This window comes from Dinoponera quadriceps, unplaced genomic scaffold (assembly GCF_001313825.1).
Source record: "Dinoponera quadriceps isolate SergipeBrazil2010 unplaced genomic scaffold, ASM131382v1 scaffold5809, whole genome shotgun sequence".
NCBI classification, from domain to species: domain Eukaryota; kingdom Metazoa; phylum Arthropoda; class Insecta; order Hymenoptera; family Formicidae; genus Dinoponera; species Dinoponera quadriceps.
The window spans coordinates 489,725-509,358 of NW_014559826.1; the positions used below are offsets into that span (position 1 = coordinate 489,725).

Below are 19,634 nucleotides of genomic sequence, written 5' to 3' on the forward strand. Positions count from 1 at the left end.
CGGTTATATGAAAATAAGTATATAACAAATTTTATACAGACAAAAATTATTGAAGTATATAAAAGAAATGCAGCAACAAAAACGATACAATATATGGAAATTGAAAAAGAAAACGAAGATAGGAATAGAGGAGGTATCGCAGGGGGATGAGAAAAAAGCGTTGCTGTCTGCAGCCTCGGCCGATACGGAGGAGAGAAAAGGATGGTACTATCGCGTGGACTGGAAATGAAAGAGCTCAACCCCGAGCGGGCGATAATTCATTCCTGAACCGAACGAGGCAGCTGAATCCGGCGTTGCACACGTGCACGATTTCGTGGAATGGGCGGCGCTTTACGTGGAAGCTCGCGACTAGTGATATCAACGGCTACGGAATCCACACTACGTTCACAAAATAAAAAAAAAAACCAAACGGTTTTTTTGGAAAAATTAATTCATTGTTCTTCATATAGTGCAAATCGCATTTAGACCGAGTATAATTTTACTAATTTTTGCTATTAATTAAAGACCTCCCTGTACGACTTTAAGTGTGTTTTGAATTTTAGATAAATACGATAAAGAATGCTTCTTCAATTTGAACCTATTTACTAAAATATCTACACACACACACACACACACACACACACAGAGAGAGAGAGAGAGAGAGACACACACACACACTGACAGATTATTATTGATATTTAGTATACATGTAACACTCACTAATACCTTCCATCTTCGATAAGGCACAAAGTTTATCACAAGAAAGTAAAAGGTGCACTGATTTTAGGCAAAAAGTAGTTCAGTTTTCTGAGATTTCTCCACGACGAGTGCGATTCTTCCGCGGAAGTCAATTTTTCCTCCGCAAAGTGGCTGGTGGGGCGAAAGTGAAACTCGTCTTTGCGGAGGCTTCGTTTTTCCGACTGCCGGTGAAACTGAAGGGACCGAGGATACCCTCACATTTACGATCCCTGCAGCGGACTTTCACCGCCGTAAAAATATAAAGGCCTTCCCGTTTCGGCATGTTACGTGAAATGGTGCCGGTATCTACAGTGCCATCTAAATTCTTAAAGTTGGAATTTGTGTTCTTCAAAAAGTCACGTTCGACCGGATCGACTCAACTTATCCCAGTAGCTGAGGAAACTGAAGGGGAAATCTGAACGTTACACTGCTCGTGCATGATATTTGCTGTTTAATATGCATGAAAATGCTGTTTAATAAAAAAAGAAGCACTACATTTAGTCTCGCTTAAATGTTACGTAAAAATATTTGATTCTACATTATCGCATTATGCGACATTCAGATCAGAAGTTTCAAATATCATACTGTTAGCATACTGTTAGCATCCATTATTAATTTTTGTCCTGGAGTGTACCTTGGAGACCCACCCCATCGAAGACCAAGGGGAAGAAAGGGAGTTTTGGCTCGAAACGTAGCCAACGAAAGGGCGGGCAGTCAGCGTGAAACGAAAAGCGAAATTTAGATGTCATCCCCTTGACGCGGTGTTTTCCTCCTACTCTCCCCCTGCGCATTCCCCTTCTCGTAAAACAACCAAATGCTGTTCTATGATGATACACAAAAATACCGGCTCGACCTTCTACAATCTCGTCAAATGACTTCTTCAGGAAACTACACCTCATCATGATGAAGTTGTTAGGATATTTTCTTTTTCCTCTGTTCCGAGAAATTTATGACAACAGAAAATATCACGGTATAATTTACACAAATTTCGGATAATGTATAGTTAAATGCACGATATATTTCCTTTAAAGTACGTAATATATATATATATAGAGTTTGTATATAGAATTAAATCATAAAATTGTGGAAAAAATTAATCTGAATATTGAAACGCACCACACAACGCACGAAAATCTAAAACTAGAAAGGATTTCTCAATTCTATATTTATATAGATATCCCATTTTCTAGGATAGTGCATACATATATCCACTACAGTACAAACCTTCGGGAGTCATTAAAAATTTTTTCGCCAAAAAATTTTAAATGACTCCCGAAGGTTTGTCTTTCCAGAAGGGAAACCCTAAATTTTCTACGAGCAGGATTAGCTCATCCAATCAGGCGCAACATTGGAAGGGCGGGTTTAATTAAAATCTTCTTGGAGGCAGGCTACTAAGTCCACGACTGGGATACGTCGCGAAATGTAAGAATAGGACACGCAGAGGAATCCCTACAACTAGAATTTCCGAGCGATTTGCCAAATTAACGGAAAGCGATATGACGTTATAATAACGTTTGTGCCTCCAATTAATATTTAAATTATATAATAATTATAAAATTAGTAGAAGAAGATCTACATAAGAACTGTATTTACTAATAAGTAAATAATTTTTTTGTATTTCGAAAAAAATTAATTAATTTGAGACCGCAGGATTCGAGGTGGAAAATAATATTAACTATTTCGAAGTAAACAGGAAGTTTGTTTTTCTTTAACTTATGATAAAAAAAACATTTCAAAGTTACAGGCGCATTATTCATGACTAGACCACAGTGCTGGAACATAAACTAATTTGCACTTTTTATTTGCATAATGGCCATTCGAGCGTTAACTTTCAATTACAGAAACAACTTTAATATATTTAAATGAGCAAGGTATTATTTAATATCGTGTTTCGCACAGAAGACGTAACATTATTAACATTGCGTGTTACAAGACTAAATTGAATATGAAGAGAATAATTGTAAAATCAAATTATAAAAAAAAAATTTAATAACGAAAAGAAATCAATATAATAACGAATAATGCACACGGAACTTTTGGACGGAATTCAATAATATCCCTGTTCAAGGTTAAGGTCTGCCAATCGACCGATATGAAATCTTAAATGGATCTATAAATTCATCAAGGTCCGAACATCAAACCTATATTTACTCTATTATACAGGCTCGTTTTTATAAGCAGTTTACGTTTAACGGCAAATAATCGTTTAGATGCCGCGCCATGATAGGAGCCATAAATCTGCCGGCACCCATGGCGTTCGAGCCGTATTATGATGGTGCGGGAATGCGCAGGTCAGTACTGCCGTCATTTTGAGCGGGGTGCGGAAGATGGCAGCACCCCACAAAAACAGTTGCGTCGCTCGATCGGCGGCCTTGGGGTAGAATGACATGGCCCGCCATCTGCTGCACTTTGCCGGAAGGTTGAGTACCTTGGGGTTCCGGCGAAATTAAGCAGAGGGCATTGTTTCGTTTGGCGGGAACGACAATAATCTCGAATACTTTTTTTTTTACGCAATTCTCCGAAGGATTATCACGCATATAACGGGCATTCGTGAAAATTCTCGGAGCATCCTTTTACATGTGTTTATCGCGAAAACATCTCCCGTTATCTTCTGCGATTTTACGCTATCTTCCGAAGTATTGCGAAGTATTTTTCTGCGCCAGCAACTCAGCGGCTCGCAGGTAACAAAGTCACCGATAAATTTTCGAATATCGTTCACGATTCGGAAGCGTGTGCCTTCTAATGCATGTGTGTGTGCTGTATTGATCGAAAGAGTTGATAACTTAAGGAGTGCGAGTGAATAAGCCGGGTATGCGGAAATATTTAAACCGATATTCATCTCTTCCTCAATTGATTCAGCGCGACGTGAGGTCTACTAACGTGCAATAACTTGGTGATTGTTCGCATCAGTATTCTGGATGGCACAAGACGATCCCAGGACGTCTTAGGACGCGCATTCAGGATGACCTCGGCTACGTTCCGTGCCCTCCGTGTGAACAGCGCTTCTTAATCCGATTTTTCTTCATCTTCCACGGTAACTCTGTCAAGTTGAAGAACACGAAAAATGCGACATCTAACAACGAATACCGCAACAGTAGTCTATACTTATCGTTTCTTCCCTGACGTTACATGTCGGCCGCATTTTTAGCCACACCGAATACGCGACGATTCTCGAGATTACGAGCGCCATATAAAGATCAAAGTGACAAAAGCGTGCGATAGGCTGAGATCAACTGATAGCTGAGCCGCCGTCAGTAGGTATCGGAAATAAGAGAGAGCGAGTGAATAATTTCCGAGGGCAACCGCTCGGTGCGTGCGGCTTTCGTGAACTTAGCGGAGCGGTCGAGAACGATAAACGGTTCTTTCGCGAGTCGAGAAGCGCGACACACACGACGGGCGGTCCCTTCGTCGCGAACGCGTATTTGTCGCGGGGCTGGCGCGTGGCACTGTTTATCAATCACCCCGATCGTCCTACCGTTCGGTGTCCGCGTCCACCATTCCCGTAATACCAATCAGGACGCGCAGAGCGCCCACAGCCTAACGCCGTCGAACCTTTTGCTTCGTGCACCGATCATTTGGGTGGTCCGCCGCTGATCGAGCCAGCAAGGTGCCAGGGTCTATTATTAGCAACGGAGTAGGGTAACGAACACGTGAAGGCACGTCGCCGTGATTTCTCGCCGGGGAACCTCGAGAGCCGCTGAACAGCTTGCATCGGTCGAATATCGATTGGGTGATCCGAGAGTCGAGAGTAACCTGTTTCTCGTAAGCAGGTGTATGCGCGCTGTTATACCATAAGGTCTGTGTGAAATTTCTTCAGTAAACCGCATCTCAGGTATCTCAAATCCGAGGCTCTTCTTCTCTTAACCGGGATCAGAGCGGAAAGTCGATGTAAACGCGGTTTAATACCGGAGATCGAGCGTTCGGTGAGTTCAATCTTGAGCGGTGTGTATGTATGGCGGGCTTTTCTTAAATAGAAGAATCTTCAGATTACGATGCGCGACATTCGGATACGCCAAGATTTTGCTCGAAATCGCAGTCACGTTATATCGATAAGATGGATTAAGAATTAATATAATTGTTACGAGGCTGTCTTGAAGTACTTTCTTCCGGAAGCGTTTTTGAAAACGCTTGCACTAGTAACCGTGGGAGATATAAAATATAGGAACGGAAAGAAGTACCGCTCTTCACGGCGTTTTTTTACGAATTTTTCCGACGAAAGGCAAAAGAAGCGTGCAATTAGCAAGGACGTTTATTAGCCGCCGTGGTGTGTTCGAGTTTGGTTGATTATAAAATGAGGTCATAAATAATAGGCTGGAACATACGAGTCGGGCTGGACAGGTAGTAATACTCTTCGCGAAGGCTGTAACTCATATTTCGCCGAAGGAAATTGTGATGTAACGAGCAAAAACGATAATCCGGAGTGAAACGCGCCGGAAAAGGATTAAAATAAATGGCGGAGATAGACGACGGCCGATTAGTCTAGCATAAGCGTTTTACGGACGTGCCCGTCCCAGTCTCGGAAAGGACGGGGGGAAAAAAAGAAAGAAAAGAGATATAATCGCACTACGAAGAGGGAAGGATGCGTATCTGTTTTCTCATGCGTCGCGGGTTTCCTTCGAAAACACACGCAAAACGAACGAACGGATTCGTTACCGATGTATACGCGACGATAACGAAAAAAAAAGAGCAAGAGAAAAAGACACACTCGTAGAATCCTCTTAACTGGCCCCGTTAAATTGGCCACGAGTCTTGGATTTGTATTTCGCAATGAATTGCGCAATATTAAGCGGCCGGACGAAATTACAAATTTTGCATTGACAAGAGAGGCAGGAAACTGCGTGAACAGCTTGAACCGGTTCTCTCTCCGATTCCACGCAGTCGAGATCCCTGGTACATTCAAGCACCACACGGCAGTTCACGCAATCACATTGCGCAGCAGATCGCAGAATAGATAAACGCGACACTCGGCAACGCGGCTCTCGGTGCCGCGGTTTTAAACATCTAGCACGAAGAAGTACAGAAACGTACGGACGTTTCGCGCATCGTGTCTAGATCCGCATCTTCCCGGCGGAGAGAATAGCTTATCTCGAGTTATGCATCGAAGCGTTACGGTGCGACAAGCTACGCCTTGGATGTTCATTACGCGCCTTATATTAAAGTAGATTAAAAGTCTTGTTCAAGATGGAGAATATTATTACGGTATTATCTTGCAATCTATCTTCGAGCGAAACAGAAACACACATATGCGCTCCTCTCTCTCTCTCTCTCTCTCTCTCTCTACGGATATACTTTCTAGAAATTATATTTGTCTCTTTTCGTCCCCCGTAGACCGGATCGCAAATTAGAAAACGGCCGGCCGCAACCGGATAAAAGTGACCAACTTTTCTTTTTCGTGCGAAATGAATTACGAAACATACCATTGCGTGTAAATCAAAATTCGTATATTTATGCCCGCGTATATTCGAAGCAGTGCGTTTCATATCCCGTGCAAAAATTGCGGATTATTTCGGTATAAAGCGAGATCAAACGCAGCTGAGACGCTGTCTAATAATTTCCGTTCAACCCCGCGGGACGCATGATGAAATAAAGAACTGAAAAAGCTTGAAACGCCTGACGAGGAGAGGCGAGGTGAGCGGCGGGGGAGGGAACGAGAGGGGGAGAAAGAGAGGGGGAGGGGGGAGGAGAGCGTATGTGCCTATTTCAGTTAATAATCCCGTTATTGCCGGTCCGACTTTGCTTCGCGGCGGATAATGGATCGAACCTGAAACTAAATCAGCACGTTGGGGGCGTAAAAGGGGATGGAAGGGGGACTGAAAGGCCGCCTCATCATCCGTCAACTGTCAGACGTCCAACCAATCCTGTACAGCAGAACCGAGCAACGAAGCAACCATTTACGGGGCCCTAAGGATAAATTATGCCTACCCTTCTATCCAACCTTGTACACTCCTTTCTGCCTTTCTCTAACTATCGAACCAGTCGGGAACCCTTCCGTTTTCTCAACTATTTCTGCCATTTCTCATTCGTCAGAAATTCAGAGAAACACACATCGCCACAGTCCGAAACCGTCCCTACCAACTTGCTATTTACCCTGCGCGCGAAATATGCGAACCCAATGTCGCCGAAAGACATTGGTCTGCCAGATAGCTTCAGTAATCCTTTCTGCGTAATTTTTAGCTCTGCAAAGCAAGTCTCACAGTCTGTACCGTTTGTAATCGGATCAAGTGTATAAAAATAAGGGAAAATCGCAGATGCTAACGAAATAAATGCACACAGCATGACGATGAAAAAATGTGCGAATGTACTAATTTGCCTGTTAGGCAAACGTATTGTGTGAGATAAATATAACCAAGGTTGTGCAATAATTCAGAGTTGGGTGAATTACTCAGTTCAAAGTTAAGTTGAAAAGTTCAGAAGTTAATGACTTTTAACTTAACTAATTTAAAACGTTTAATTTTAACTTATTATCATTTTTTTTTTTAATATAAGTTAAATTCGTCAATATTAAAATCATTGCAGGCTGCTTATATGCATATAAAATAAGAAAAATTAAAAATAATTCCAGCATTATTCTTTGTCTCTTTGGGTGCTAGTATTGCTTTCTTTTATGGACTCAGCACAAAATAGTTGATATTTTCTTATAAGAGACTTTCTTTTCTTTATTTAAAATAAATTTAGTCTACAATTAGAAAGTTAATTCTGCAAAAATACGTATATATGTGTATATGCATACATATTTTGCATAATTAACTACTAACTTTAATAAATACATTTAATATTAACTTAAATTTTAATAAAGTTAGTTTTGGTTTAGGTAACTTCTAATTTAACTAAGTTAATTTTACAGGCTATTAATTTTTAACTTAGCTCTTATATAAAAGTTAAAAATTAAAATTAACTTACTAAACCCTGAGTATAACCAAGAGAATTCTAGGTATGCTCACGTAATTTCGAAGATTTTCATCGTAGCTAATATTCCTACCATACAAGTACCGAATAAATGTCAAGGTAGGACGTTAAATTCTAAATATTGATACTTTTGTTGTACTTGTATCTAATATATTATAGACAATATTTTTGTAATAAAAATAATCATACAAAACGTTATGGGAAAATCTGTTAATATGGAAAAGTGTTATAAAAGTGATATCCACTTACCAATCGTCTGGCTTTCATTAGTAGCAGTTACTATTTTTATGAAACGTTCAATTCACACCGAGACGCACCAACAAGTTTTTACGTTATTTAACATTTTGATATGTTTAGTTTTTTCTCGTTACAAGTGATTAGAACAAGATAGTCTGCGGCTCTACCTGTATGAGGACATGCAAATGAACGAGTTACAGACGAAACAACAAAATAAAATTGCGAGCGGTCGAAGAAAAATTCAGATCTTTATATGACTATAAAAAAATCAATATGCAGGAAGATAAATGATGTTTAAGCACAAAGCGAAAGATCGAATGCGCGGCATAAGAAACCAGTTTCACGAGGTGGCGACAATTACAAATATCTTCGGCGTGCGCACCGACCGTCAGTTGAAATGCATCAGAAGAATAATCACCAAAAAGGCGGCATCATTTTGAAACATTTCATACATTATTACTGTATTATTGATAAGATTGAAATTATCGGACACTGCGCGCATCGAGAGCTTGCACCACCACAAATTTGGCAAAACCCTTCGATTTGTTATGAGGAGGCGACCGGCGTGAGTAAAATTATGCGGGGAGAAAAATGGAACGAGCCGAATATTACGTTGACGAAACAAAAGTCAGACATTCGCGGACGGAAACGTAAAGCCGCGATTGTTCGAAATCGTTGGGGAGCGCACATTTTGACGCGCGCGCGAGTAACGACTTCCGGTATCCGCTACTAACTTGAAATAGGCAATGAATGATGCAAAGTAGTAGTCGACGACAGCCGAGGAACACTCTATTTCGATAAACTACAAAGGAACCGGTATTACGAAGGAGGAACGAGCCGATCGGGTAAGGTAACGGATCGAGACGCGCACAAACACTGCCAGTATTATGAAGTGCGATGTTGATACGATGGCAAGCAGCGCCGCTGAAGGAGGAAGGAGCGCGCGCGGGAAACACACCGTGCGCACCTATACGACCTACCGTACAGCGTGGAACTCACATTTTCCAATGAAAAAGTGTTTATATGATGAGCTGTGTGAAATTTGAAAATCCGACATCGTGCCGAAAAATGTGCCGCGTGAAAATTGAGATTCATAAATAACCATTACAAAATCATATGATTATTAAATTTTATTTGCCACAGAAAATTTTTCATATATTCCAGACGTGCGTATTAAAATTACACAATGCACTGTATAACTATTTGATGATAACGCATGATCAAGTTATCAAGCGTAAGAAAATAGCAAGGCGGATGTAACAAATAAATAATTATGATACGAGTATCGGAGATCAGAATTTTCTCTCTCTCTCTCTCTCTCTCTCTCCGGATATTCGAATAGCCATTTTCGCGCCTTTTGCTGCTCGACGCTGAATTTCGGCCGGTCTTTCCGTGGCCCTCTTAGGTGGCATTCTCGCAATTTTCTCTATAGACTATATATATATATATATATATATATATCCGCAATTACTTTGATGGCAAGGAAAGCTTTTAACGTGGCGCACCGTGACGACCGTCGACGAACGAATCAAAGCTAACATGTACGAAGCTACTATCCATGTTGAGAAGGGAAGCCGAAGTAATACCTCGGACGTGGACGTAACGTAATGTATCGCCGCAGGAACAAGCGTGTTACAATGGTAACGCGTTCTGTCACGGTACGTGATATATTACACGGTGATGTGGACTATACAGAAACGCCTATGTGTATAGTTGTCGGAAAGTAATGGAAAGTCCGGGATATGAAATCAGCGTAATTTTTATATTTTTCCACACACATGCATATATATATATATATATATATATATATATAAAATTTAATATACATGTATATTTACATGCTTGATCCGATGCTGACGAAACAAATTATAAAGGCTAGTTCGCAAAAAAAATCGCTAACAGTATTTGATGAATTAATATTTTACAGCGACACATTAAAATTATTTGTGTTACATGTAAAAAAGAAATAATAGGCAAACCGAATTATTTGAAAAAATCGAACCGCAATAAAGAAGAATGTTTTGAATAACCCCAAGGAATAAAAATTAATAAAAAAATGAAAAGTGACATATTTACCTTGTTAACATATTACTTTTTAACATATTCACCTTGTCAAAGTAACACGAAAATTTGGGCGGACCGTTTGTAATATAAAATTTTCTACTGTATACACAGTAAAGAAACATTTTGTATTCGTGTTAAAATCGATCCTTGTTAAAAATTTTGAATAAATTTTTAACATACTCGTATGTTAATTTAATATATTGGTGTTTACGTTATCTCAACCTTTTTTGTTGCGTCGATATTCAACATGTATAAATATTAAAATAACATATACTTCAATGTCGACTAATGTATTAATTTTGTGTTCATTTTAAACATATTTGTGTTACTTTTCAACATATTCACTTTGTGTTAAATTAACGCAAAAATTTAAATAGACTGTTTGGGATATGTGAAATATATTTGAAATTTGACACCAAATTTTTTATTGTATAGATAAAGAGCGAATTTCGCCTAAGAACTCTGAAAACTGACGTACCGCCATAATATAACGCAATATAAAATCAAAATTATTTAGCCCTTTCAACATTAGAAGCATTACAGTTCCGTGAAGTACATGAGTGTCAGGTTCTCGATTATTGTTATGTTAGGTTTCTTAAAGATTCCAAATATTATTAATATAACTTTGTAGAAAGAGAAGTTTCATTATATTTAACTTTCCGCAAAGGCCTCCAAAATAAAAAAAAAGTTAAATCTGCAAAGTTTAAACAATCGATGTTTATGGATTTCTATCCACATTTGCAGATAGAAACTGCCACGTGAAAACGTGTAGTTGATAGTAGCAATTACGAATCGCGTGATTTGTGGCCATAACTCGTCGCGACGGCGGCGTCGTGACGCTCCCAGGTTACCTGCAGGTGGCCGGCACGAAGTTACCTTCGCCTTCAGCACGGCACTGCTTTTTGAATGACGGAATATTACATTGAGTTATATACATGCCGCTCAGAATTAGTGATGCATTCGTCCATACGGTAAACTCCATCAAACATCAAAACCTAGCAATTTAAAGTATAGTTCCCAACTTTGATTTGAAAAACGTTTTATTCGGACTTTCTGAGATATTCATGTAACATATAGGCAAGCAAGTTGCGCAGAAGCGAGTGAACTCTGATTTTAACTGTGAGAGGGATAAAAGAAACGCAGACGGAGAAAGAAGGTAAAAGAGGGGAGGAAAAGAGGGGCGGAAAATATATATATTATCAAAGATGTATATGTATAAATTTAATGATTCGTACGAATTTATATGAGTTAATTTGGCGGATTCAAATAAAACGTGCGGTAATTAACAGGAACTAGGAGCTGAAATTTTTTTCCATCCTCGATGGTAATTTTAGGCCCGATTAATTAAACGCGATTAGTGTCGCGACAATTCGTCTGTCAGGGAGCCGGCCATACACGTGGCGGATTTAGAAAGTCACGAACGGTCCCATGATCGCTAGGGCCGACATTTAATTTATTCACTACCGAACTCGTTTGGTCACTAATTGAAAAAAGTCTCACATTAACACAGTGAGCGAATCGCCGTTAATTTCTAATGACTCATTTGCAATAACGACCAAACAAATATAATAAATAATGCCAGGGCGCAGATACAAATTGTAAATGAGAAGCGATGACAGAATAAGAGAAAAAAAAGAAAGAGAGGGAAAAAGACAGATATCGAAATGCACAAATTTTCCACAATTTATTGACGGATAATCTGAGGAAAACGAGTCGACACACTTCGAAGAAACTGTCCGTAGATTCTACGAATGTGGTAGCAAATGTGAGCCGCGTTACAAATACAGACGATGATTATCAAGCTCCATTTGAAGGGGGAGACAATAATTATAATGATTATATTGGAGTTGGGTAGTCGTGGAATAAATTACAGGTTTCCTTGCTGCGTGTGGTCGACATAGAGAGAAAAAGAGAGAGAGAGAGAGAGAGAGAGAGAGAAAGAGAGTAGCACATAGGTTCGTTCGATAGATGTGTATCGCAGTGTTTCATGCGACAGAGAGCGCTATAACAACTGCCGGTGTCTGCAATTTCTTATCGCTAATATGCCTACCATACCTAATTCGATTTTTATACGCGACCCGCGACTATTTGCAAGCCATGAATTTGCTTCATAATAAAAGGCAGCCCTACGAATAACGTCAAGATCTCGCCGTAATCTTGCTTTTACGTTAAATCGCGACGAATGGTGGAAAGTAAACGATTGCAGAGCCCGAGTCAAAGTTAAAATCAAGTTAAGTTAAAATTTCAACTTCGACGTTTCTTCTTTTCTTCCTTCTTCTCTTCACATTTAAATGATAACACGAAAGTGCGTAAACATTTCCTTCTCGCCTCCTTTTTATATTTGATTTCACGCTTCTGTGTGTCCCTTCGCGCCTTCTATTTCGTCTTCCCCCTTTCCCTCATTCCGTCATGGAGGCAAGACCATGGCACTACACAGCCGCCTTCTTCACTTTTAATCTTCTTGCCCTTATCTTCCTTCGCATGCATATCCCTTTTCACACTTTCCTTGTTTCTGACACTCTGTCCTTCTCTCCCCTGTCCCCTTTCGTTTTTTGTATGAGGCACTGCGCGATACATACGATTCTCTTCTTGTCCTCCTTCTTATCCCTCTCTTCTTACGGTGGTGGTGAAGATTGTCGCGCGATTAGTGTAGGGCCCAGTGTCACGCGGAAGATGCATCGCCCTCGTACCTTGGACCGCATTATATGTACCCATGCTGTATGCATATCTACCGCTGGGCTCTATACGGGCACCGTTCATACACGCTGTAACGCTGTAAGTGTGTACAATCGACGGTCGCATCTGCTTGCACTTTGCGTCAAGCCACGGCACCTTGCATGCCATGCCGAAGAACCGAAGGTGTGTGACATGTACCGCGTAAACTGATGCGTCACGATGATGACGCGTGATACTTTTTTACGCGCAAATGATAATAGCGCAATTTATCCCTGTTATACGGCGTCTCCGACAACATCTGGTCTATAAATTTTACTATTTGATCTCATTTGCATTTGAAATATTCAATAGTACATGATTCCACATCTCTCTCTCTCTCTTTCTCTCTCTCTCTTGCTTTTTTGCTGTATCGCAGACCGCAAAAAATTCCAAATAACACACATAAAATGTAAAAATACCAACTGCAGGAGCATCGGTGTAATGCACCGAACTGGTGGACTTGACCAGCGGATGATTTATAGTGGCTCGTTACTCGAGCAGCTTTTTACTTTAATCATATTAATGAAGCATTTAATCTCGCCGCGTGTTTTACAAACCGCCGGGTGTGTGGACCTATCCCGATTCCGTTGTTGACGAGAATTTCTCAGTACACAGTACGCCTTTGTAGGCTTCCTTCTACTTTTTTCCTCTTTCCCTTCACCCTCTTCTCACTCTCTTCCTTTCGTTTCATCTCTCCGTTCCATCTCGTTGATTTCTTATTTTCTCTCTCTCTCCCTCTCTCTCTCTCTCTCTCTCCTACAGTGTCGGTTAATAACAGCGCTTCGTTCAGGTGCTGTTAACACCGCTATGATCTCACTTTTTATTATCATACTCAAAGGCAATAATATGCAGGTATAGAGGTTTATGATGGAGAAAATATAATTAATTATCGAGAGGGTTAAGTTATTGCAAATGGACCGGACTGCAAAACCAGAAGTAGGATTTTATAAAATATCATAACCCAGTATGACGACTTTTGAAGTTACGTATCTCGTTTAGTTAATAATGTACAGATAGTAAGATAGATTTGACTAATAAAGAATTGACCGATGAATTTTATTTTCACAGAAAAGTAGTGTAATAAAAGATGAGAAGTTATACACGTTTTAAAGCGTAATGTTACTATATTCTATCTTTGTTATTTCATTCGCTCGAACCATGCGAATGTTTAATAATGTTGCATAATAGATATATAGATATAGTAAATTGCTTACATTATACCAAGAAAGAAAGATGGACGGATGTGTTCCACGGAGCTTGGGGCGGTGCAACATCACTTACCTGAAACAATAAATAACATGTTGTTATATATAAATTGCATGTATTCTTATACATATAAGTAATGTACCGTTAATATGCGATACACTGTTTAATGATACATGTTTCTATACGAGGCTTTTTTATAACAACAGTGAGCTTCCAGCACTCATTATAGATAATGGTGATGTACATTTTACATTTACATTTACAGTAATCTTCGAATAAAATCTTCGAAATGAAATTCATTTCATCGTATTCTCTCTCTCTCTCTCTCTCTCTCTCTTTTTCTTTCACAAATTTTGAACATAATTCTTTTTATAAGAAATGACAACCTTGCCCTCTTCGAACGCATTGCCCCATAAGTCCTCTTTTTTATTTTAGATTTCATAAAAGTTGTAATAATTACTAAATTTAAGGTGATTAAAAATTATCAATCATATATACGGTGGAATACATAATTCGATCTTAAGGCTCCTGGGTAGTCGCTGCAACTGTTCTTATTTAACGTCAGAAACGATCATAAATGTCACTTTGTCTTGTCTTTTTATTTGAACGTAAAACGCAAGAATTCTTGACATATATTTTCTCGCTTCTGAGGTCATTAAACAAGGATAGTTGCAGCCAATACCCAGGAGCCTTAAGATCGTCTCAAGTGTACTCTTAGGTAATCCCAATATATTATCTAGCCAATAAAAAGACTGTAAAGTATTCTAAAATTATATTTAATATGATTTTACATAAAATGCGCCAGGTGGTTACGTACGTATTTGAATATCACCCGTATCAATGTGCTTGGACATCTGTACATAATGATTGTTCATTATTCGAGGAAATAGCAATATGTACGATAATATAATTATTATTTCTTTTTTTACGTGTGAATGTATGTTTTACATCGTAAACGCCACTATTATTAAATAACGTTTGCGACGTTGTTTTTGTTAATCTTGAATAATTAAAGTAATATATATGATGTATGAATATTCACACACTATGTTTTATTGAATAAGCTTAGTGGCTCTAAAGGCCAGTTTCGGAACTTCCGTTTAACTTAATTGATTATTCCACTGTAGTTGACCAATCGTATTTATTAAGCCGAATTGACCAAGAACATTAACCTAGAAATAACTTAGAAATAACCAATCACGATTGATATATAATCGGTCGCTTAAGTTAATTGGACGTTGTGAAACTGGCCCTGAATCTAGTAAATGTCAAAAAGGTTTGATGATATTTGGTGATATCTGAAGTTATCATATACGTGCAATTAGCGACAGAAGAATTGCAGCACATTACATTTCGATGAATGTAGAATAAATGAAAAATCACGCGTTAGGTTTCACGATTTTCATCCATTCCAAAATATATCGGGAGGAAATGTGTTACTTTTCTGCCGCTGATTATATATGATTAGATGTCACCTGTTTTGCTGTATCGTAAATAGCAATCAGTAACTTGTTTTCCACCAACTTATGTGCATTAAAAAAAATTGAAGTAATATATGCCGCATCATTGTTTTGACAATTATAATGAAGTACTTATCGTTACAATCGACAAGCGGCGTGGAAAACAACGGCGGAACAAATTGAGAAGATCGTGTTCGACGGTTGCAAGTTGTAACGGATAATCAAGAAATCGTGAAAATCATTTACCGGCCGAATCGAAACGTGTCCACCCAAATGCGCGCGCGGTAAGGTCACGTTTCTGGCAGATGACGTCGGTATTCGGAGCACGATTCAGCAGCGTCTTTACATTTTCATTGGATGATTCTCGGCACCCGCGCGTATACTTATATCAGTTTTACTCAACACGTGTGATGTCATCCACCGAACACTTCGCTAATTCCCCGAAAATTCACAGAATACACTGACAATGCGCACAATTAGAGCACTAGAGATGACAATCTCTCTCTCTCAGTTCGTAGTCACGCTCACTGATTTGAAGTTTCTGATGTGCTGTTTCACTTTGACGCGACTCAATCGGTAATTACGAACAACAATGCCAATTAGTGACGTAATCCAATTCGACGCAGTTCCCAGGAGGAAGATGTATGTAGAAAAGTAGAGAGAGAGAAAGAGGGACGGTGAGTGAGAAAAAGAGAGAGAGGGAGGACGGGGAGAAAGGGAGAGAAGAGAGGAGCGGCACGAGACAGAGTGGAGACACCACATAAACCTTCCTAACCGCAAGCCGTCACATAAATATAATAGGAAAGGTAAGGCCTCATGATGGTCGGTCGGCATTGCCCGCCGAACCGTCACGGACTCAGCACATCGTGTGGGAAGGGGGAATTTGTGCGGAGGTGGGGTGAGATGGGTGGATGTGTCAGAGGCAAAGTGGAGGTTGCGCGGGGGCGGTGGCGGCATCAGTGGTCGACTCCTCTCTCTCTCTCTCTACGCTGCGCAACACATGGCGGCGTGAAACATGGGGAAACGGCACGAATGATCGATGGGATTCTGCGCCGTTGCGGGCATGGAATGGATATACAGCCCCACCATTTTCGCCACTAGAATAAGCAGGGGAAGTCCCTCTCTCTCTCTATCTCTCTCTCGCTCTCACGCTCTCGGACATTGACGAGCGCGATACGCCGTCTGGTGGGCAGCGTGCACGTGGTATCCCCGTAAGAAGTTTCAAGCGAAAGTCCGTAGATGGCATGCTGGGCGCTGGCGCCAACAGCGCCATCCTTCAGCGAACCGCTGAACACTGTCAGTGCGGGGGAAAAAACTGGTCCGATTCGAAAGCCGATAAGTCGGCAGCGGGTAAGTCTTGCGGGCGTATCCGTGACGCGAGTCATATTATCACGTCATTTAAGGATTAAACGTCCGATAAAATGCGCAATCCACTCATAGGTAGATATATGGAATATTCGAACATTTTCAAAGAGAACGTACGGAGAGGTGGATAAGAGAAATGTATTCCCCCTCTCTCTCTCTTTCTCGTGAAATAAGGTCATATTGATAATTCTGTGCGAAGTCAGGTTAATCCGCCGCCTAGTAGAATTTCACAAATTTCAGCCGTTCGTGATTTAAAGCTGCCCTAATTTTTGCGCGTCACACACCCGACTCGCCTATACTCGTATCTTTACTCATATTTATAACTTATCTGCGTGAGTCTCTCGTTTATTATTAAAAAAAAACATTTGACCTACCATTGTGGTTTATATTTAACTCTGATTTTCACGACAACCCTACTCGGTCCAAAAGACGGACCGATATCTGCTCTGTTCGCAATACACGATAATTACTTATAAACATTCCGATTGCCGATAGCATCGTATCTATAATGAAATTCGACGAAACTCACATGGCACTTTTATCGATTGATAAATATTAATATGTTTATATACGGTCGGGGTGAGCATTCGTTCTTTTTGGATGCGTGTCACAGAGCTCGTCCACTTAATTGCCGCATTGTCAAATCATTCACGATCGGGCAGCGTGCATGCGTGAAGTAATGCAGCTACCTCCCAGCTAGTTGCTGCGGCTTAGGCGATTTGTTGAAACCTCAAGGTGAAATTTAGTTACGCGACACCTCGCGCGCACGTGCCCATAAACTGAGAACGCGTGAGGCATTCGTGAAATGCAACCGTCAGAGACCACCCATGTCCCGGGGACTCCCACCACGCGCCATCCGACGATACGGGGATTGTTTTCATGATCATGCGTATCGACGAAAATTCCTGAGAGTAAAAGTACACACGGAACCCGGTCGAGCGAGAAACGTGATGCGGTGAGAGAGAGAGAGAGAGAGCTATGAAATAAATCGATCGTTTCGCTCGACCACAAAGATCTACGAATCTTTTACGTTAAGAACGCAACATAATAGCAAATCATTTCCGATCGCTACCGGTAATTACCGATAATTATCAGCGGCGAGAGAAGACAAACAACACATGTATTAAAGATGAGCTCGTTACGTGTTCCCCTCGTGAGAAATCGGACACCGGTGAGGCTCGTGACGTTACAGGAAGTGTAATCGTTATATAATTAGTCACACTCGCGCGGTCGCTTCGCAGCGGGCTATCGCACCTCCACGAGGCATTGTGCGCTCTATATCACGGAAGCGGCGCAAAGCACGGTGAAGCAATTGATCAATATAGCGCCAACAATCCCTTGTAGCTACTCCTCCGAGCTTCTAAGCCCCGTTTGCCTTCTTCCCTCCGCCTTCTTTTCGTCCGAGTCCCAACGGCGCAGAGAGAGAACGCACCCCCATAACAAGTTTCTTACTCATCTTTTTCGTTCAATAACTCTCCATCCAAGATGGCCACCGCGGTCGTCCCTCATTGGCTAGGGGAAGGGGTGGTCGCAGGGGTCTGTACGGGGTTTGGGTGGTTGACCCGTGGCGGTGCGGTGCGGGGACGTATGAGGGGGTTGGAAGCAGTGACGCCATCTATCTTCCGTTGCCTTGGCTCGGCGTAACATAAGGCAAGATAAATTGCGGGATCTCCCGGGTTCTTGAACCTTTCTGGCAAATTGCATAAGAATATCCACCCTCTCCACCCCAGGCTGCCTCCTCGTCTCTGTCCTTCCCTCCTGACTGCCCTCGCGGCTCCAATGGAATTGGAATTAACTCGAATAAATCACCTTCGTGGCTCTGTACGGCTACGCAAAAGCGTACGGCCGTGTTTCCGTTTCGACAAAGTTAACATTTTCTTCAGCGTAATACTTTATAGTACAATTATTACAATCGTAGGTATAGGCCGAAATTGCATTTTCTTTCCCCCTTTAACGTTACAATCGCCAATACGAGGACTCGAATAATCCAACGTTTCGTTAATTAATGCTAAAAGCTGTACAAAAGAACATATTATTTATACAAAATGGCACATTTTGGTCGTTAAATTAATTTTATTCAAAATTAATGTGGTAAAGAGAAGTTCTCGAAAATAATGTACTAATGTTGTTGACTGTACTTTATTGATCTGTCAGAACAATATGAACAAAAGTCGCGGTGCGCAGGGAAAGGTAAACAACAAGACTCGGGCAGTAAACGAATCAACCGGTTGCAGTCGACAATTGCGACACGATGGACCTTTGTTCTTGACAATCGGTTCATGTGGCATTTTGAATTCGCAAACGGCAACACTTACACGTAACGACAGATGTGTATACCAGACATGGTTGCTTGCAAAAATTGCTCGCTACAGAAAATGGTATATATCTAGCGAAAATCGCGCGTTAGAAAGTGTTTTGGCATTGGTGATTAGGTCACCAGCTATCCTTCCCTCATCTCAGTCGGTGTCCTAATGTAGTTTATCTCGAGCTATTATCTACTTCATTTGTCACAATTACGGGCTCGTAACCCTTTTGCGCGCATGCTTGTAGCGATATCTCGATCGCATGCCATTAGCATGACAGTTCCCCTCTTACTCGGTCAGAGAACCGAACGGGGGAAGTGGCTGGTTATCATTGCCGGCTGGCTGGTTGGTATCGCTTTCCGTGTATTGCGGCAGGTCAGTAAATCCGAAACCGAGCTTTACGATTTGTTTACTCCGTACTGGGTTATGCGACTCAGTTATATAGCTGTAGGTATGCGCGAACCATGTGATCGCGGCTATAAACGCGTCTGTTATGCGCTCGTAAACCGTGAGAGCCCCACTCAACCATAGCAGCGTTTCCCCTTCCGCGGTCGAGCCTCGTAAAACGCTTGTTTTACGATTGCTGCCTATCGCTGACGATGTTGCCACCGTTCGCGTGGTGAAAGTATACAGAGTGTGTGTTATCTGAGTCGTCATTCTA

General features: G+C 40.9%; 1 protein-coding gene across 1 annotated transcript in view; it reads right to left on the reverse strand.

Moving 5' to 3' along the window:
* Nucleotides 1–16,126, reverse strand: part of LOC106750512 (homeotic protein antennapedia-like) — a 62,328-nt gene extending 46,202 nt beyond the window's left edge. Inside the window, exons 1-2 of the mRNA XM_014630917.1 lie at nucleotides 15,552–16,126; nucleotides 13,854–13,920 (exon numbers count right to left, since the gene is read on the reverse strand). The gene's annotated coding sequence lies outside the window, so the exon portion shown is untranslated. The remainder of the gene's footprint in view (nucleotides 1–13,853; nucleotides 13,921–15,551) is intronic.
* Between the last annotated feature and the right edge of the window lie 3,508 nt (nucleotides 16,127–19,634).